The 23,056-nt window shown below is 34.1% G+C and overlaps 1 pseudogene; it reads right to left on the minus strand.

The window, feature by feature from the left end:
- Positions 1-3,836: 3,836 nt before the first annotated feature.
- Positions 3,837-23,056, minus strand: LOC100804634 (DNA-directed RNA polymerase I subunit 1-like; annotated as a pseudogene).

A 23,056-nucleotide genomic window follows, 5' to 3' on the forward strand; every position in this document is an offset into this window, starting at 1 on the left:
TCTCAACAATCCACTCCAACTCCAAAAATTAAAAGGTATAACTTTCCGTTGTCTCACATGGATGTCAAAAAATATTTTCCTATTTAATTAAAATTAAAATGAACATTCATGCTGAACCAATGAATTAGCAAAGGGACATTGGAATTGATACTAATTATATTGTGTGGTAGGTATAGATTAGGACTGTTGGTGGCACTTAATCTTGGGAGAGAGACTGAAGTTTCAATGGTTATATATATATATATATATATGAATGAATGATTGAGAGACACTATTGACACAGTTGTGACATCACCTTCTTTCTCAATCTGTAGACTCTAAAATGAAATCACTGTTCATGAGAGAGACATTCACTCCACCAGGCATGCATGCATCAAGCATCAGGGCTCATCAACACCACACTAAAGAAGCAAAAATATATATACCAGACCATGTATTACTATGGAGTAATACTTAACAAATGTCCTTTGAGAATGAAAATCATATACTATTAATTTGGTATGTATGATTATTTTGGCCCCCACCTTATTCAATGATAATATATTTACTAGTAAAAAGATTTACAGTAGCAATTAATCAAAAATCATAATGCCTTTTAAAAAAATCATAATATACATGTATACCTTTGAGATACTTATATGAATTTAATGGTTATACACTTATAGCATAAACTAATTTTTATACTATCAATCAATCAAAAATTATAATTTATATGTCTTTTAAGATAATTATTATAAAAATTAATAAATTAATTATATATACAAAATAATTATGATTAAAAGATAATGTAAAATTATTATATATTGTTAGTACATTATCTATTTTTTCTAGTTATACTATGAAAGTCAATAAATTTTTCATATATGTTAACTTATGATTGAAAGAAAATATCAAAATTCTTTACATTGTCAGAGCAAGGAGTATTGTCTCCTATAAGTCTTTTGCAAAATCAAATGAAAGAAAAACTGATGGATGATTTTTTATTCAGTATACCAAAACATTGTTTATCCAAATATCATGTTGTAGACAGATTTTTAATTGCTCACATGTCACAAATTCGACTGAAGGAAATGTAGTTAAATAGCAGCATTCTTTTTTTTTTTCAATCTTTTTGTCATATTAAAAACAACAAAAGATTCCAACATGATGAACAAAGGGTGTACAAAAGGTTAGATAAACAATCACCATCAAGATTGAAGAGAAGGCTTGTGAGTTGGAATTAAGTAGAAGGACCCTGCTAAGTTGGTGACCAATAAATACAATGCATTTTCTCCTTCGCTTTTCAAGTCATTTTCCTTGAGTTTTTAGTAGATCTCAGATATGATGAGAAAGAAAGAAAAAGAAAAAGGAAAAAATAATAGGTCAATAGCTTCGAGTGTCATTACTCATTACTGCTCCCGCTCAACAGTCCAAATATAGTATCATTTTCATTCGTTGGCTTTGGACAGACCACAACTAACCTGTTTTGAGACCATAATTATATTGCTAAGTTGTCACTTTGTGTTGAGTCTTCCAAATGTTTTGGTAGCTGTAATGCATACCCTTTATTAGACACATTATATATATATATATATATATATATATATATATATATATATATATAAAAGTATGATTTTCAAAGAAAAATACAAAAAAGAAAATATTTAACATTTACGTTTTTTTCAGTAATCAAAAGTATTTAGCTACTCTAAAGTATTATAAATTATTATACAGTTTCATCATTGGATTTGGCTACTCTAAAGTAAGGAGATGTAATTTAGAGGATAAAATACAATAATAATCATTAATTAGAAAATCCATGTTGATAATTAATGTATTTAACTTTAGATTTTGTTATACATATATATTTGATTTTATCATAATTTACAAATAGTTGATTTTCTAATCAATTATTGTAGTCTTTATTTTCCTAAGTGTACCTCCTCACAGGTGTCAAATTAATCCTTCATCATTAGAATAATTTACAAAACAATTCTTATGTAAGAATTGTTGCTCATATAACAGTACTTAACAATTCTCAGGAATTATGAGATAATTGTAGAACTCATTTATTTTGTGTTCTTAGAGATTGCACCAATGAAGAGGAGATTAGTTGAAGTTCTTAAATCTCATATAACATTGTAGGTGTTACCAAAAATGAATTAAGTAACTCCATCATGACTGCACTATTGGAAATACTCATAGAATACAAAGTATCTATCTGAATAAAAAAAAACATATACTTATGAGAGGGTCCAAATCTGATAAGTCCTATGGTAATGGATTTTTTTACCAAAATGGGATAAAAACTAAAAAATAATTACTATGATGGGTTAATCATTAAAGTATTTATCAACATGGATGATTTTTATCACGTAAGAATGTAGGAGACACCACCATGAATGACATCTTGTGTTTTTTGTTTGTATCGTAGAAGGAGGTGTAGTATCCTACATTCCTACATGATAAAAATCATCTATTTTGATAAATACTTTATTGAACAATCCATTGTGGTAATTAATTTTAATTTTTAACCTATTTTGATAAAAAAAAAAAAAAAACCATCATTATACCAAAGTTTTTAAATGCAGTGTCTTCAGAAGTAAAAACCAGAAAGGTAGTTTGTTTGCTGCCAAGTTGCCATTTCTGAGCAGTGGCATCACTATGCTCTATTTATTTTTTTTATTTTGAACTGCATTAGACAAAGGACTAAAAGTCTCTCGAGAAAGAAACCTGGGCTAAATCACCTCTAAGTTCGTTAGCAATACAAGAAGGGGCAAAGTCATAAACTTTAAACTGTAAAGACAATCCTAAAGCAGTGGCATCACTTTGCTCTATTTGATACCATTTTCAAAAAATAGATTGTGCACTTTATTAAAATACACGCTAGACGGTGTCTCATTTAATTACACTAATTTGTAATGGGATCAATGTTTATTACAACAGGTTACCTTTTAATGAGTAAACTACCTTTATTCTTACAGAAAAATATAAAAACATTTCGTATAATAAGAGTTAATATATAATTTCCCTTCAAATAAAGGTTTAATTGTATTTTAAATCTCAATTTTTAATTTTTTTACGAATTTTACTCCAACAGATTAATTTGACTCATTTTACTCACAATTTTTTAAAAAATTACAAATTTTATCCTTTATCATTTTATCTATTAATAAGCACAAAAATTGAAGGCAAAAGTTTTTCAAAAAAATTAGGGACAAAATTTGTCAAAAAGTTAGATGCAAAATTTGCCAAAACAAAAAAACAAAAAGTTAACAGTATGTTAGTAAAATGATAAAACATAAAATTCGTAAATTTCTTAAAAGTTAAAATAAAATACACCATATTAATTTATTGATAATAAAACTCACTAAAAATTAAAAAAATTAAAAAAAAATTACAAGCCTAAAATATAGGCTATAAAAGACTGCAAAGCATTTTTCAGTCTGCACTAAACTTTTTCTAAACAATCTAGATATGCAATAAATGCTAACCTCGAGTAATGATCCTCTGAAATTATTTCACTTGACTAAGTTAACTATAAATGTAGCAATCTTACTCAATCCTGGAAGTTAGCCGTATTGTTTGCTTTTCAAAATATGTTATGTAAAGGATCCAACATGAATTAATCGAAAGGCCAATATTCCCCCCTAACTCCAATAACCCATTCCACAATTTCAATCCTAGTAACTCACATCTACATGAGCAAAGTACTACTTAATTTAACCAGGAGTAATATCATCTCCTTTAACTGCTAAAGTTGAGTTCAAATCATTCAATTCTCAATAATAATAATGGTACGCATCTAAAAGTAAAGATCCTCAATAAGTCTATATATGTGCAAAATAGTAAAAATATTTAAAGAAAACCCAATTGCATCTTGTGATTGATATAACCAACCTTGATGGAATCAGACCGTTGTTATGTTGGAGCAAAAGTATTTGAATTAGGTGAAAACATACACTTCAGACCAAATGGGAAAATCAAGGCCCCAGAAAAACCACCTATGTACAGATATATGGGACGACGAATGGCACATTTCAAACTATGCTCTACTACTACATCCAAATAAATTACTTTGAAGCCAGATAAAAATGGCAATGAAATTTTGGCATTTAGTCGTATAACATAATTATGGTATCAAAATTTGGCAAGACCTCCGGGCATGTGGGGACCAAAGGTCTAAAAAGCTGAAGGAACAAGCCAGCTACATCATATCTCCAGCTTCTGTATCAAGTCATGGCACCCAGTTCCCATCTTCACTGGCAAACCAATACAAATTCTAGCAGATGGTGTCTCCAAATTGTCCACTTGCCCATGATAAGCTGCTTCAACAATAAATTTGGCAGCTGTCTCAAAGCACATTTTGATGAAAAGGGATGTTGAGTCTGCTATGCTCCCCGTTCTGTTCATCAGGCAGTAGCCACCAGAGTGTGTCATAAAGTCGGCATTGAGCTTCAAGTGCCGGATATTTACTGATATATGAAAACATTCTGTACTTCCCTGATGATGGTCTCCCTGGCTGCTTCCACCCCATAAGCATTTAGCATAGCAAGCACGTTGTTTGAATAAATGTACCTCACATCCAGATCATCTTCCAACTCCCAAAATGTTTTAAAATGTACCCCTGATGTCTGAAGTGCTGGTATTTCTTCTTTCTCAAAGGCTGAAATCTCATCCCCTTTTCTGTCATCTTTACCATAGTAGATTACTCCACTTTCTTTACATGTAATAGCTTTACATTCACCAACCTTTCCAAAATTTTGGAGGCAAAACTTCTTGGCTGTTCTCTGAACAATCTGCATATAGTTGTTTTGAAAACAGTTGAGTTTTAGAAGCAGAACAGAAAAATGACATACATATCCAACAGTAAACAGCAGTCATATTTGTTTCCTAATTCCTAACCATAGTTCACTTCACAGTTTCCATAGTTTATAATCAAGTTCACATACAATTTGGTCCCTAAAACTGACAAACTTTATAACAAGCTAATCCTTCAATGAGTCAGTATTAGTGAGACATACAGATATGCTAGTGAGGAACATGAAGTACACGTGTAAAGTTATTTTCCAACTAGATTGCCTGAGTCATCTCTAAAATACTAGATGTGTGTAAATCCCTAAATTTCTCAAACTTTAATCATTTAGTGATCCTAAGTAATTTAACTGATAAATAATGTCACACGAGTGTACTTAACATTCTTCAAGGTGATGGGGGAATTTGTATGAAGGCATATCTTCAAGGACCAAAGCAACACAAGTTGTCATTTTCAAATATCAAATTGCTAACTGGACGCTGCTCAAACAATGCCAACTGGACAAATTCATTATAGATTTTTTTCAAGTCAGAAAGTAATAACAGAGAGCATACGCAAAGGATAAGAAAAAGATTGAGGAATGGCAACTATCACATCTCCATTTTTCTTAAAAGCAAAGAAAGAAAAACATGCTAGCACATTGTTAACATCGCCAAGTTTTCTGGATGTAAAAGTAACTAACACTGACTTTGCAAAATCACATTTTGCAAAATATTAAGCTATTAAATAGGTGTATATGACTGACTACTTGTCAGCATTGAAACACCCACACTATGGTAGGAAAAAAAATGTTAAGACACCACCATATGCATTATTGCATTTTAATGGACTTGACCAGTGTAGGTAGAAGATACTGTGCTTCTAGGCATATATGATGTCCTAGAATATAAAAAATAAACTTTTTAAAGTGTTGAATGACCCATCTGATAGATAATAACAACCCAAACTTTGATATCAGTAAAGAAACACATCAACCCCAAAATTTATACAGCATATTAAACAAAAATTAGATGCAACAAAAAGTACCTGAGTTAACAAAATGTGAGGTTCACCAGTAAATCTAAAGTGGATCTCAAAATGCATCCCTTTAGCTTCCACAAAAATTGCCCAGTCATATCTTTTTGTTGGTTCAGATTTTTTCTTTTCTCGTTTCAATTTTTTTTTTCATCAATAGTCTTGAACTTGGAGGGTTTTTCAAGTCCTTCAGAATTATTAGCATCTGTCACATTGTTATCATTCTCATTGACATCAACATCACTGCCATCCTCATCACCTTCAATTTCCTGACAGCTCACCATCATGTGTTTCCTCTTCAGGACCATCCTCATAATCAACCTCATCAGTACCTTGTAGTTTTCTCTTTTGTGCATCTGATCCAAGATCTTCATTCCCTTCAGTGTCTTCAACAACAACACCATCATCATCTTCATCATTACTTTGACCTTTTTTCTCAGATTCTGATCCATTGTCGTGAGCATCTTCAGAGCTGTTTGAATAATTTGATTGTGGATCTGTCTTTAATTTTTTTTATTCCACTAATTTTAGAAAGCAATGCCATGTGATTTTCAATGGCATCCTCCAACTCTCTCACAAAGTTAACCCTTAGAGTTTCCTCCCAGTCTTCAAGGGTAATATCAGTATATTCTGGATACTGTTTAGATTTATATAGCTTCATTACAAGTTTATATATACTGCAAATCTGACCACCAAGAACAGTTACTGGTACAACAGAAACTTTCATACTCTTAATTATGTCAGCTACAGTGATCTTCTTCAACTAATCAGCAAGACAAATAGCATCTTTCCTGCAAATAACAACTGCATCAAACACCTATACATTTCTATAGAAAAAGCAATACGTTTTCAGGAACAAAAATACAATAGAGAACAGAGAACAATATCAGTATCTCACATAGATTTCTCATGTCTCAAGGGGCATGTCATAAATGGAGTTTTGATATCACGTGCAGCAGCCATCAGGATTTCTTGCAAGCATGGAATTCCGAGTGTCACATTCGACCATTAATGGAAAGCTTAAGATTATATACAAACACCAAATGCAAATAAAGTCATTGTTCCTGTTAGTTTTGCTTAAATTTCACCAGGAATAGTTGTCCACATTTCAAGATTTCTCTATGAAAATTAAAATGATAATTTTCCATGGGATCACCAGAAACCACTGCAGCTTCTCTAATACTTTATGTTATCATAATTGTTACTTAAGATATAGTTAGTTTACCTCATGGGCAAGTCATCTCATAAACTCATTAAACCTAATAGAAACCCTACATAAAGCTTTTATGATGTTTAGATCAAACAAAAACCATTAAATTCGTATCTGAAGCTGAGAGGACCTGACTTCAGCCGTCACTTGTTCTGTCAAACAGCTATCCTCTTATTCTCTGATTTCTTTAAACAAAAACAGTGTAGTTGGTGAAGTTGTAAGAAAATAATCCAGTATTCAGCTATCCTCAGTATTCAGCTCAGTCTATATAAACCAGTACCATAGTGTCACATTGACATACGGTTTCAGCCTATTATGCCTTTGTTTAATGTTGTTTAAACACTTTCACATTAAAATTCACTTATCATGTATGAAAACAACAAAAGAATAGCAACAGGCTCATCAAGAAGAGGTGAAATATTCTGCAAATAAAACAATATTTGAATGGGGGTTTGTCAAGCATTGCTATCAGCACAGTACTATTCACAATACCATATGATTCGATTCAAACAGTGCAGTTGACAATGCAAATCGTTGAGCGAAATGTTTTGGTGTTTGAATCACACCATCAATCACAAGAATTGCTTGCTGGAGATGAATCGTGCAATTTCGGTGCAGGTGGGTTGCACACCAAACAAGGTCAGGTCATGCATGGGGGGCTATACTGCTGAAATTGAGCAGCCACTATTGTTTTGTTCTAGTGGCTGTTATGATTTAGATCTTTGTTTTGAAGCTTACACCTCACTTTGTTAGCTATTTGACTTCAAAAGAAGGGATAAGTTACCCTAAGAATAACTTTAAAAGAGTTACTTATCAGCACCCTCATTTTCTTTTAATCTAATGGTCAAAGATGAATTACTCGTTAAAACAATTAAAAGAAAACTCATTTTAGAGTTACTCTTGGAGTAACTTGATTCCTCCCCTCTCTCTCTCTATATAATATGTGTGTGTGTGTGTGTATTGATAACTGATAAGTCTGGTTCATAAAAGACTGGTACCACTAACAAATTCATACTTTTCCATGTGCTTCAATATTGAAACAGATTGAGCAAAAAGGGCACCCCTTGGCCACACATGATATGAACAAAATAAGAAGAAATATCCATGACAGTGTAAAAAATCTCACGTCATCTGCGTTGCCGGTTCTCCAACAGATTGAGAAGCTAATACACCAACTGGTTCACCTGGTTGAGTGAGACATGAGACATACTTATGCTCTATCAATCTTACGAAATCTGCATGCTCCATAGAACCAAGATTTCTCTGTTTTGAGAATTTTTCTGCTTTTCCTTCAAGAGCATCAGGTAATTTGTTAATATATGGACTGGATCTGTCTAGCTGACGGCAATAGTTGCTATAAACCAATTCTTTATTCTGAATATAATAAAAGATAAACATATAAACAACACAAGTTGTATGTGTAATTTATGATTTTCTAAAAAAAATAAACATGTTTGATGGACATCAACACCATCTTCTCCATAGTGAAACTGAATAATTGAACCATCAGCATCACGGACAGTATGGTCATAACAAACTTTAAGACACTCAAGGTTTTTCATTAGGCATCTTTGCAGGTAACCACTCCGAGATGTTTTGACTGCAGTATCAACTAACCTGTGGAGCAAAGAGGTCATTTGTTAGGATCTAGGAATTAGAAATATAAGCCATATTACCAACAATAACCAAGAGTTATACCACTATGTAGGCATCACTACATATAACACTTGACAACATTGGCCTCTACCAAACACCAAATTTTAAATAGACGGTCTTTTTAATGGTTTTAACTGAAATTTTCATAGGCCTTTTCGACTCCTTTAATAAACTCCCTTCTATTTGAAGAACTTTTATTAACTGAAGCTCTGCTAATTTGCCTCTACCCCTTTGAGCAATTGATTGACCAATCAAGAAAAATCCAGCACCTACTAAAATCACATCATGCAACTCAATTTAATAGATTATGAAGTTTTAACTGCTGGCTATTGTTCACATTCTCATTCAGATGTGAGTGTTTAATGTTGCAAACTTCCAATAAGAAAAATTTGTTAAATAAAAACAACACAATTGTTCAGAAGGCATATTATAACAAGTCTGTCATAATCAAAAAATAGATGTAAAACAGCTATCTATATAAAGGAAAGATAGTTGCAAAAATAATGCAAGGTGCCAAGGTGTGTGCACAAACTGGACCATTAAGAAAAAGTTACAGTTAGAACAGGGTAATTATCCATGGCTTCCAAGGAGAAAATGAGCAGATTTTCAAATAAGTTTGTCCAAGTATTACTACTCATATAAATTATTGCACTAAAAATGCAAATGACAATGGTGTAATTAGTGATCTAAACTTCAATTTCGAAGGGGGCATAGGAGAAGGCACAAACTTGACTAAGAAACACTCAATAAACTATTTGCATATTAAATAAATAAAAAAGTCAAGAATGGTTCTAACAGTTTTGAATCTGCAATAAACAAGTGATGAGCATAACAGATATCGCAGACATTTTAACAAAAAACAAATGAAATGAATATTCCATTAATTTATAACCAAAAAAAAAATATATCAATGGCAAGAAACAATTGTAATGTTTCACTCCTTCATATGCACCAGTGCACATGCAAGGACTGTAATACAAGATACATTGACATTCTGATGCATCAAAAAACTGTGAATTATATAACCTAATTACATGTCAGTGATGTCACCCAGGCCAGGTAGAAATTCAGACTCTGTTTGAAGTAATTATTTCAGTTCATCCTCCGAGATAATCTTACCTAATAAAATTAAAATAATAAACATTTTGATTGGTTCAGCCAATATCTGTCACATGTACATGCATCTTGATATTAAGTGCCACTATATATACTCTGTCTTTGATAAGCACCCAAGCACTTGGCAAACCAACCCTTAAAAGCTATTTGCTAAGGGGGAAGAACCAAGCACTTAATACTCCACCGAGCATCCCACACTACTCGATGAGAGACATAGGCACCCCATAATACCCAAGTCCCCATCATAGCACTGCCCATGGGACCCAACATCTAGGCAACTCACTCTACAACACTTCACTCAACTTCCTCGCTGGTCAAAACTCTCTTTAGGTAACCTTTTTCGATACATCGACAACCAACTATGTTACCAGTTGATAAGCACCCAAGCATTTGGGAACCCACCCTTAAAAGCTAGTTGTTAATGGGGGAGAACCAAGGACTTAAACCAAGCATCCCATACTAAATGTGGGGAATAGGCACCCCTTCACTCAACTTCCTCGCTGGTCAAAACTCTCTTTAGGTAACCTTTTTCGATACATCGACAACCAACTATGTTACCAGTTGATAAGCACCCAAGCATTTGGGAACCCACCCTTCAAAACTAGTTGTTAACGGGGGAGAACCAAGGACTTAAACCAAGCATCCCATACTAAATGTGGGGAATAGGCACCCCATAATTCCCAAGTCCCAATCATAGCACCTCCCTTGAGAGCTGACATCTCGGCGGCTCACACTCTACGACACTTCACTCGATGACACTTCACTCAATTTCCTTGTCGATTAGCACACTCCACCATCCAGAAACCTTTGTAAGCAGCCTTTATCGAGATATCAACAACCAGCTCTGATACCAATTGATAAGCACTCAAGCCAAACACTTGAGGAACCCACCCTTAAAAGCTAGCGGTTAAAGGGGGAGAACCAAGCACTTAAATACTCCACCAACACTACTCAATGTGGGGCATAGGCAAACCATAATACCCAAGTCCCTATTTGTCTTGAATTGGCAAGATACACATAGACAATGGAATAAAATTATAACAATTCACAATCTTAACAATCATACCCTTCACAACCAGCCATGCAATGAAAGTTGTAACATCCCATTTTTTTCGTATATAAATTTTAGAGAATAATGATGTTTTATAATTAAATAAATAAAGAAAAATAGTTATAATAAAATAATGGTTTGAGAGAAAATAAGAAGGGTATTTTATTATTCATTTGATGGAGAATAAAATAGAGCTTCTTTTTTATAAAATAATAAAAATAAATAAATAAAGTAAATAATAGGTCGTGAATACCCCTAGTTATAAATAGTGACATGCTAGGTCAGTTTTCAGACTGACTTCTCAGCCTCCTCTGCCTACCAATTTCGTTTTTTTCTCTCTTCCTCTCCCAAAACCCTCTTTTTTTCCCGCAGACCACCAAACCTGTCTCAGAAAAATGACGATCTCGGACTCATTCATCGTTGGATCGTCGTGAAATTTAAAAAGAATGTTCGCAACCCATTTCCGAGCATTCTCACCGTTGGGAATTTTGATATTACGTCTGAGCTAAGAGAAATACCTCTCGCATTGTAGCATTTTTCTTTCTCGCAGAAACCCAGAGCCGTCTTGGTAAAACTACGATCCCAGTTTCGTTAACTGTTGGATTGTCGTAAAATTTGGATATGTTGTTCGAAATTCAGTTGCGCACGCTTTGACCGTTGGGATTGGCGATATAATGTTCGTGGAGGGAGAAAAAGGAATCGCATGAAGATAGTCCAAATGGAGGCTTTAATCCTTTCTCCGTTTCTCTGACGTTTAGGAACTCTATCGGAGCAGTCGAAGGAAGAACTGGAGGAATCTTAGGGAACCGTTAGAAATGACGCTATCGCTGTGGGAAGACACGTGAGTCCGCTTAAAGGTAAGGGATGAGTTATTCACAGTTGGGGATTAGTGAGAACATGTGTAGGGATCCTTAGAGGATTAAATTAGGATTTTATTTTGGGATGTTTGTTAAATTGCAATTTTTCCTTTATGATTATAAATAAAATATTGATATCCTGATGAAAATTGCTTGATAAATTGTGCTCTTGATATTTGTATATTTCGACCTATGATTTTGATATAATTGTGTAATATTATTTGAGGGGTTTTAGTCCTCATGTTGTGATAGTCTTTTATATAAATTGTTATATTGAGGATATGAAATGATAATTCAAATTGTGAGTATGTGATGAATTGTAGAATAACATGTTGCTTTGAGATTATAATATTGTTATTGAGATTGAGTATAAGTGTAAAGTTGAACATGTGTTAATTTGTGAGATACGTGTAAACATGTGATGGTGGATTGTGACACTATGAGATGTGAAATTGTGAATGAGTTCTAGTTGTGGATAAGTGTGTAGTTAACACTTGATGTGAAATTACTTGTGTTGTAAGCTATGAATTGTACAATAACCCGACCAGCGTTATCTTGAGAAAAGCGTTGATGCGCAGTGTTAAAGAGAAAATGTAGGTTTCCTATTTAGGAACCAGTGTTAAATCGTAGCGCGATTGTGTTGAACGTGTTTAAAACACGAGTGTAAGGTCGTGGGTATTGTATTATTCATGAGCAGTGTCTGCATGCAAAAAAATTATTTTAGGGGTTGGACCTGAATCAGGAGGGAGAGGCCCTGACGGACTCTTCGGAGTGTAGGCCTTGGGGGTCACCGGATTTGAGTGCTCCTTTAAGCCTATGCTGATCTCATATGGTTGGAGCATTCTCGCAAAACATCGTGACCCTGACTGGTCTCCCTATGATCTTACTTAGTGAGAGTGACCTAACAAACCCATGGTGTGGTGTGTCTTGTTGTGTACTCCTAAGCGCCCCAGGGTGGTTTTTCACTGACATGGTACCACATTGCATATAGAATTGAGTCTTAGCATAACTGTTGCATATGCTTGCTAATTGATGTGTTATTATATCTTGATCGAAGTATGAGATTCTTGTGTAATGTGATTGATGATTGAAAAATGAATTTTGAATGACGAAGTGGTGAAGTTACGTGAGCTATGTTTAAGCAAGTGGTATCTCATTTATATAATATGTATATTTAATTGTCTTGTTTCTCTATTAGCTAGGAATGTGATAACTCACTCCCTGTGTGTTGTTGTTTTTGAATCCTGTGATGATCTTGAACTTGTGTTCGGGGGAGCAGATGAATAGATGGATGACTATGAAGAACCTCATGCTAGAGGACACGGGAACACAACGCTCTGATAGGATGTGACATTAGGATATAGGTTCTATATTAATTGTATGAAGCTTAGACGACTTTGTTTGAGTCGAGAATACTTTATTATTTATTTGGACAAGTTTGAATATGATGTAGAAGAAAATGAATGTGAGCTTTTTTCCCCTTTGAAAGACTTGTAAAAAAAATGTTTTAAAAATATTTTTAATTAATATTTGATTTTTTTTCTTCTTATTAGTATATATGTGAGGGGTAGAGGGTGTCACAAAAGTAGTATTCCTGAGGGTGAAGGGCAGTAAGAAACCGATCAATAATGAACCCTCCTGCTCTAGGGGAACAATCCCAGGGAGGAAAGCAGGGTAAGGTCTTTCCAGAAACCATGCGTGGGACTCGTTTTCCTTCCAACTCTTGCTGGCCTAGATGAGAAGATATCTGCTGGAAATTTACCTGTTTAAAAGCATATGAAATCAACTTGAAATCACTAATTGCCATAAACATACATAAATGATTAGTATTAAACTAAATTTACAATCTTGTACAATGTGCACTATTTATTTATGGAAATGAATGAAAGCCTATAATTAAAAAAATTAAACAAGGATAAAACTATATGCGTTTTTTATAATTTGAATTTTGAGCATCATCTGCTTACACTGCAACAGGATCTTTTATTATAGCGCATAATAATGGATTTCACTCCAGTCATATGCACAAAATTTCAGGACTTCAAACGTGTGTAGCATTAAACACACTTCTGCCACACTGCCACTTATAATATTCATAGCAGACTCTTAGTTTTTCTAATATGCCACATGCAGTATCTTAAGTGCTCTGTATCCTAATACACAACTAAAAAAAAGTAATGTGGACAAATTAAAATCAAAATAGAAATAGACCTACCATACTACCCTTAGCTCCAGATGTAGTCATAAGAGAAATACAATTTTTTCCTGAAGGTTGCAATATTCCTTCAGATAGTAGCTCCTTTAATATACCTGAGCTTGTTGTTGAGTTAAGCTTGTTTGTCATCTTCCTATCTGATGTTAAGGTTGCTTCTCCATTACTGCGTATTTTTTTCTCAATATTCAATTGCAATGTGACTGAATCTAAAATGAAAAATATATTAGAACATTACAATTTTACACAGAAAAAACCAAATAGTAGTAAGGAAATGTCAAGTACCCCAACAAAGATAACTATGAACCATTATTTTTCATAGTCTGTTAAGAGCACAAGTTTCTCTTATGATTTTAGTATTGCGTGAGCATGTACGTATGCCAACCTGTCATAGCAAGTTGGAGAAACATCCTAATAGTTTCCATAACAAGTACAAAGACTAAACTAACATGAAACGAGTGTTGTCACAGCTGATTAATACAATGTTATGAGAATAAAAAACAACTCCCACCAATGATGGTTTATTCAGGGCACATTTGGAAGACATGTTTGATTCAGAACATAGTAACCAAATGCCAATGCTTCCAAATTATATTGATCTTAAGATGCAAGCACCCGTCTTCAGCCAGCCAGCCCAACAGTTACTTTCGGTCTTGGAACAAAAATAGGTAAAACATTGGAGACCCAAATTGTTTAAACTTCAAACTAATGCATCTAGGACATAATCAAGGCCAGTGCATCTGGGACAAAGACAGGGGCCACTGCATCTGGGACAAAGACAGGGACCAGGGCAGCAGGGACAAAGACCGGGGGCCAGTGCATCTGGGACGAAGACAGGGATCAGTGCATCTGGGACGAAGACGGGCCAGTGCACTGGGACAATGAAAGTCAATGTCGAGATAGGAACCAAAAACTCAAAGCAAAAAGTACCTAAAAACCCCAGTTAACAAAGGAAGTACCCATAAACAGGCTCGAATGGAGATGAAACTCCAAGGATAGGAGCAGTCAGTAGGGGCGACCACTATGCTGGAAGCGCTGCCAAAACGGCAGCAAGACACGCACTGTCATGTGCTGGAAAAGCTTCCGGCACAGGTGTATTTAGCTCACTGAAAAGGCGTGTCGGGAGAGCACATCATGAGTTCTTTCAAGATGCCGTCAATGGCGTGGATGCCTCATTAATAGATTTCACAAAACAACAGGTATAAAAGAAAACTCACAATTAATACATCTTAAAGTGGGTCTGTGTTGCAGTCAAAAAAAAAAAAAAGTGGGTCTATGTTTCTTATAATTAAGACCAAAAAATTAAAGGACGGGAGAGAGTATTAAATATAAAACTATCAATTCACCAATTGAAAGCAATCAATAAATGTTATCATATCTGGAAATGGAATATTATTTTAGAATCATATGATTTGTATAAAATAACTTTTATTTAAGTTACCTATATTGTCACTATTCTTCACTCTAATGAATTCACGATGAACACTGTTACCAATTATCTCACAACTATTAAGCTGATTCATTCTTTCAACATCCTTTCCTTCTGTTAACATAAGATCATCTACTCCACATGTGAACCCATGCATCTGAAAGACACGAAACAAATAAGAATCATGCTGGAATGCAGGCTAAATAAATACTAAAAAAAAAAAAAAATACATCACAATTGCAAAACTACTGAATTGGTTGTAAACCTGTAAAAAGGTAGTGAATAACCGACTTAATGCGGAAAGTAGGTTGCCAGCAACATTTGATCCATAAAGTTCTTGCACTCTATGTATCATACCAGTCACCAAATTGAGCCTTATCAACTATGCCACGCACCAAGTCATTTTTATATATCAATAATTTATCCTCATCAGGCTTTTCCTTCTTTTTTGATGTATCTTGAGTGTATCTTTTCCCCTTCCTGATCCGAGTCTTGAAAAAATTAGATGGGATTTTTGCATTCTTCTCAACAGTAAATGATGGTGAACCTCTGGTGATATAGTATAGCAATGCACTGATAACCTAGAAAAACAAAAGAAATCACATTTACTTAATAAAACCGTTATATCATTCAAAATAAAGCAGATCATACCCAAGTAGAAAAATAGGAAACAGGATTTAAGAATTAAGACATACTGACTAAATAGTTTAATAAATTGTTATTAACTAATATAAGAGAGGGAAAATAACCAAATGAAAAGGCTTCTGGCAGTTTATTTAGAAAGTAATTTGTTTTAACATCAGAAGAGTGAAAGTCAGAGTGGCTTCCATATTGCTGGAGGAAACAGAAACATTTCACTCTCAGAATTTGACATGAAAACTTTCTGCCCATGTTTGCCATAGAATGAGCCTAGCCCAGCCATGGATACACCAGAACTGTACAGTAGTTGATTGAACTCTTCATAGCTTAGAAAAGTATCCTTTTTTGTAAGAAGAGCAGCACTTACAATATGATCCTGGAAAAATAGTTCAAAATGGAAGGGGAAAAACATCAGGAAATAACCCCAAAGAAAAATTTTGTAATAGCGTACATTAACTAATTAAGGCAATTTGTTGCTTTGTGACCTAAGCAGTCATGGATACAACTACAGAAAACAACCTGATCCCACAACAAAAGGATCCTTATGCCCCGCAGTACTAAACAGGCTTTATTAAATAAATAATTTATTCAAATACCTGAATCAAAGCTCTGATTGGATCCCCACTTGTAGGTTTCACATATTGATTGTTAGCATTTACAATATTGTAAGCTTCAGCCCGAGAAATTTCATCTTGTGGAAAATGAACATTAATCTCATCACCATCAAAATCAGCATTATAAGTACAGAGATCACGAAGGGGAAAAAATAAAACAAAGAAGTTATTAACTGTAGTAACCCTATTAAGCAGAGATATAATGCATATGAATGCATCAAAATGAAATTCTCGTGACAGATTGTCAGATAGTCAAATGTACTAATACATAATTTATACCATAATCACACCAAGCTCAGAAACTAAAAGTATATATTACCTACAGTTTGCATAGTGCATGCGTACAGTTTTCTCCCCCTTTAGAACGCGAACTATATGTGCCATTATACTAGGTTTATGGAGTGTTGGCTGCAACAGAATATAAAGTTCAATTCATATCAGAATGTCATCAAATCAGCCGTGTCCACATCACACATTTTCTCAATATGATCTTCACAAAATTGTTTTATGTTGTGGTAGATATACAGTTCAAAGTTATGCAAGCAATACTATCAATACCAACTTAAGAAAACAGAATTTTAACTCAAATTACACATTTTCAAGAACCACAGCTACTTGACAATTTCCAATAGTAGATGAGAACAATCAAACAGCATACTTCCAGCATTCTAAAGTCATACATAGATTTTCTATTTCTTCTTTACCTAAAGAAAATCATTAAAGGAATGAAATACAGTACCACAATAAATATATTGCATTATTGCTAAAAACACATCAGATGAGACAATGCATTACCTGTCGATTGGCAAGCACAACATCGCCATCCTTCAAGTGGCGATAAACAACTTTCCCTTCAAACTCATGGTCAGATATCTCCCTTGATGCAAAATAACCCCTCTTGAGGTTGGTAATTTCCTCGATGTCAAAGAAAGGAACTTCCCTTTTGGTGGAAGCTTGACTATTGATACTTTATCAGCATAATGAGAAGCACTGGGATGGGATTCAGCACCATTAAGGATAGCATTCCTTAACTTCACTACATTCCAAGGAGTCACTCTGAAAGATATTAACATAAAAGCCAATGGCAGGAAACAAAATGAGATATGAAGGTTTTACCATAGCTAGTAATATCCTACTCAATGTAGAGTCCAATATGACCAGTGCAACGCCCCAGCATAATAATCAGTTATCAGAACGTTATTGTTTGGAGTACTTAATAAACTCCGAATGTCTCACTTCATTCTAGAGCAATTTATCATTCTATGTTTCTGATGCTCTGTTAAGAATAATGAGGCCAAAATTTGGTTGCAGGCTTGCAGCAGACAAATTATTATCCAGTTTATACTTATAACCAAATGCTTCCTTTTCAGTTTCAATTTTTTATCTTCTTTAAATTATATAGGCCACGCCAAGGGAAAAGATGGTTTGCCTGTCTAAGATCATAAGATATATATTATAAGCAGAAAATGAAATAAAGGAAAATACAACACCAAAATATTCACTTCTATTGGAAGTATTAGAATGACATGCAGTTCATGATAGGAGTTAGTATTTAGGAAGTAGCATCCATTTACTCTTTATCAAGAAAACAGTCCTCACTTAGTCTATTAAGAATCTATATATATAGATGTCTGAATAACCTAAGCACTACACCCACAAGCAATATCAATCAAGTTATTCCCTCCTAACTCCCTCCAAATTCAACAAGAACCATTCATAAATGTATACATGTTGTGATATCATACACATATTACTAAACTGAATACACATCAGAAAAGTATAACAGTAACAACAAAAATAACAAATAAGGACATTGAGTGATATCTAGTTACAATCCTCACCTCAGGATACGATAATCTTAAAGCAAAATATGGGGGAATCCCAATTTCATTGACTGCTAAATAAGGATCTGGTGATATGACAGAGCGACATGCAAAATAAACCATCTTTCCCATCATTTTCTGCCGAAAGATGCCTTCCTTCTTCTCCAGCAATCGACAAATTCCAGTAGCCACATCTCTCTTGCCTAGACCAAGCAAGAAGAAAAGTTAAGTCTATGAAAGAACCATTAGCAAGATATCAAAAATATCTACATGTCATCATATATATCAAGCAATCCACAAACTCTAAGAAACCTCATTTTTCTTCCTCTGTGATTATAATACATTAATACTTATGTCATATTCATAACAGAAAAAAGAGATTCTCTTACAAACATTTTATCACAATTAAAAACTTGGAAAATTTTTATTAACTATTGATATTGGTCAATTTTTTATTGACAAATTACACCCAACCCAAATGCACCCATTTCCACATTACTATTCCAATTTCCAACAGGGCAAAAAGAAAATGAAACCAGAAGAGACTCTCACCAGAAGCAGTTTTATTGTCAAATAGCATGTTTACAGATTGCTGAAGATCCATCCACCAGCTTAGAACCTTTGAGGGATCTGACTTATTTAGATGGGCATCTCCCAAGGATATATTGCATTGTAAAACCTTAGATATGAAAAGTGAGAAGGGAAAGGAAATGAAAAGAAAAGTAAGAATTAGACAATACAGCTAGAAAATAGAAATACCCACAAGCATGGACCGATGGAGATGAAAATCTGTTTGTGGACAAGAGCATAAATGCATCATATGTACCAAGTCATCATCCATAAAAGAAAAGGGGGAAAAAAACTCATGGTTGACTAAACTGTGCCACTTTTTTTCTTTTCATTTTGAAAATTGAACATATAGCAAGAAATAACAAGTAGAAAGAGCATTAATTAAGCATGTTTCACAAAATTGTAAGCATAATGCCTGGGTATGGTACAACGCAGTGCATAAAACCCAGGTACAGAGCACAGCACAACACACCAGGGTTTTGTACAGTAAAGGATTAGCAATTCCTATTGCAAGGATGTAGCTTGCTATTAATAACAATGCTTGGAAACAAATAGTCATAGGACTTTGAGTTAGCATGGTAGTTGTGGAATAATATTCAGGCTAGGAGGACAGAACATGCATAATACAAGTCCACAAAGGTTAGAGTCGGACACAGCCAAGCCAACCCACCCCCTCTACATACATAAATATGTGTCTATATTATAAATTATAAAAGAATATATGCACACACACACACATGCACTTAGATATAAATATATGAATATATAGATATAGATATAGACATAATATAATATAATAAAAGAATATCATAAAACTATTATTATATCTAAAGAAAGTGTAACGATACGCTGACCAAAAAAAAAAGTGTAAAGACTAAAGATGCCAAAGCACACTACATGAACCAAGCAAAGACAACATCCCCTTACTCGACTTCTTATATTTAAAGTGATTAGTGTATCTACTTCAATGATACTATTGTTCCATACCATTATGGAAGAAGATTCTGGTAAAATATTCACTTCCTCGAGAATGAAAAAAATTAAAATATTTTTAGATTACTACTGTAATTTAATTTCTGAAAATAAACAAAGTAACAAGAAACAATAAATTTACCATATAAAACCATCCAAAGGTTGGTTTACTGATTCTAGGATTCTCAGCTCCACATTCTTGACACTTATGTTTTTTCGTCAGGAATTTCCTTAGAACAGAATTGCCTCACTAAATTGAAGGGAGGTCCAATTTTCTCCCAGTTTCTCAGCACTATAACACTGGCTCACATCTCCATCACCTGGATGTACGAATTCATCTGGATTAAAAAAATCCACACTTTTTTCTGTGATAATAGATTCCAAATTTTTGGCCATGATAATATCCCCTTTCATTATAAGCTCCAATTGGAATGCACGAATATCCACCTTGAATCAACATAAGACCGAACAAACAATGGCCAAGAAATACATAAATATCTTACAAATGCAGTATAGGGAACCAACACATAAAATTACCACATCAACATAAGTTTACCTCTTTTCTAAGGGACTGAAAATGATGGCAAGAGAAACAAGTTCTTTGTAGAATATTGCTAGGAATATTGAACGTCAAAGGGTTGTAGACAGGGGAAACAAGCTCAATGTGACCAAAATGATCTGGGCAATGTTTAGTTGTTTGACCACAAGACTTACAACTGCATCAAGCAAAAGACATGTCTCAGTCACCCACCCACCTCAATTCAAGACATGTAAAATAAGTACAACTTAAATTAAAAATCTTCAGTTATTAGAAAATAATCAATTACTACTCCACATAACTTATCTCCACCCAACCATGTCAAAAACAAACTTCTCCTAGCTAATTTGTAGAAGCTCTCTCATATTAGCTTCTGTATTAGCTTAAGCATAAACAAAACTAATTTTAGCTTATGGAAAAGCATATTTCATTCTCATCTTATTTTCTTCTCCTAGAAGTGCTTATAAAAAAAATTAAAAAAAAAAAATCATCCACATGCTCTGGGACTTCTCAAAGATCTCCTCCCTAAACATCAGCTTCCAAAATAGATAATGAATATAAGCATATAAGAACATACAGAGACTTGTCATCGAGGGGCCCCATAGCGGCGTCGTATAGTCCACCAGGTACGGGTGCAGCAAATAATCGACCAGAATCGGGTTCGTTATCTTCACGCGGCTGCTCCGCCGTATCTCGTCGTCCGTTAGGAAACTGAACGCCACCACCTCGACGGAGTTTGTTGCGCCCTGCGAGATGACGTTACGGCGTCATTAGATAGATTTCACGGAGCAAGAACAATAAGAGAGTGCTGAGTTGGAGAAGGGATTGATTGATTATCACCTCGGTTGAGAGAACCATGTTGCCGCCGTCAAAGCAAGTCCGAACGCCGTCAAGGGTTTAACGGAGAGGAGAAGAAGAAGAAGAACAAGAAGAACAAGAGGAGGAGGAGGAGGAGGAGGAGGAGCAGAGAGATGTTTAGTGGGAGGGGACGCACAAGGAAGTAGGGTTTTGAGAGGTTTTAGCAACCCATGAAATTTTTATGCTCCATGAACTTACTTCTTCACAGTAACCATACAAATTCACTTGGTTTTTTCTAACGATTCAACGAAAACCAAAATTAGCAATTTATCCAAGCTTTGTGCTTCATGACTTCCGAGGGAGCATCCTTCAGCAGCTGAACAGAAACATGACCTCTTGAATCCCTTCCAATAAGAATATTGGCTATTCCATTAGCTTCTCACGACACCAGAGAAAAAAAGACAAACCACTCTTTTCGAATCATAACATGAATCCTCCTAACAACATCTCCATGAGTGTGCAACTCATCATGAAGATTATTCCTACCGTTCCACTCAAACAACGAGACAACTTACAAGCAATCTGACTCACAAATTAGAAATTTATAGTGATTCTGCCAACATATCTTGAGACCAACAAGCATAACCGTCAACTCCGCACGAAGAGCATCGTCATGACCGAGAGTTTTAGAGAATCATAGAAGCCATCTCCCCGCTATGTCAGGAACAACACCCCCTATTACCATGCAAGTAGAGGGACCCCTCCAACTACCATTTATGAATTGAATCTACTTCATTCTGTTTTAGTTTTTTTATGAAAATGTTTATTTATTTCACAATTAAGGATTGATCAAATCCTTTGTTCTTCAAAAAATATATATTAATTCCTTTGAGAAGGTTATTAAAAAGAAAATGATATTTTTACTCCATTTTATAAGGATAAGGACTTATTTTATTTTAAAATGTAATATAATTGAAATATAAACACAGATAAATTGATTCATTTCTTTTAATATAATTAAATATAATTTATTCAATTAAAATATACAAATTTTAATCAACTTAAGTCATGCATATAATTTTATTTGATTTTAGTATAATTATACATCAATATAATTAAACATAAATGACTAAATTAAAATATACTAATTTTTAACAACTTAAGTAATATATATGGCTATGAGCAAGTTATGTTTTTCGTCCGTAATCTTTTTCATATTTGTGATTTTTGTCCTTATATTTTTTTTTGGTCGGTCTTGGTCTTTAAACTTTTATTCCAACCATAGTTTTTGTCATTTTTGTCTATTTTCAATGTTGTGAGATGATGTGAAATTTCTTTATTCTTATTTTATTATACTACGTTTTTTAGAGGCTAAAAACCGCCAAAAAATTACATAATTGAAATATTTAAATACTTTGTGACGGTTTTTAACCATCACAAATTGTAACATCTTGAATAATTAAAAAATCAAATGCCTTCTAACCTCTTAACACAACAACACAATACAATAAAACACACAAATCCATATTGAAGATTGACTTAAACAAAACAAACCAAGCACCAGAAATTTGTATTGGATTTTGAAAAGGCTTCTAATATATGCAAGAAATTTTACACACTCAAGCTTTGTCCAACCTTGAGGACTAGAAAGAGCTTCCTCACATCGTGGTCGGAATCGCAGTGTGTTGAGGTTTCGGCAAAGAAGATGAATGTTTGTGGTGGTGGTGTTGAAGAGACCCACAGAGGAAGATGTAATACTCAT

Source organism: Glycine max, chromosome 2 (genome assembly GCF_000004515.6).
Source record: "Glycine max cultivar Williams 82 chromosome 2, Glycine_max_v4.0, whole genome shotgun sequence".
Taxonomy (NCBI): Eukaryota; Viridiplantae; Streptophyta; class Magnoliopsida; order Fabales; family Fabaceae; genus Glycine; species Glycine max.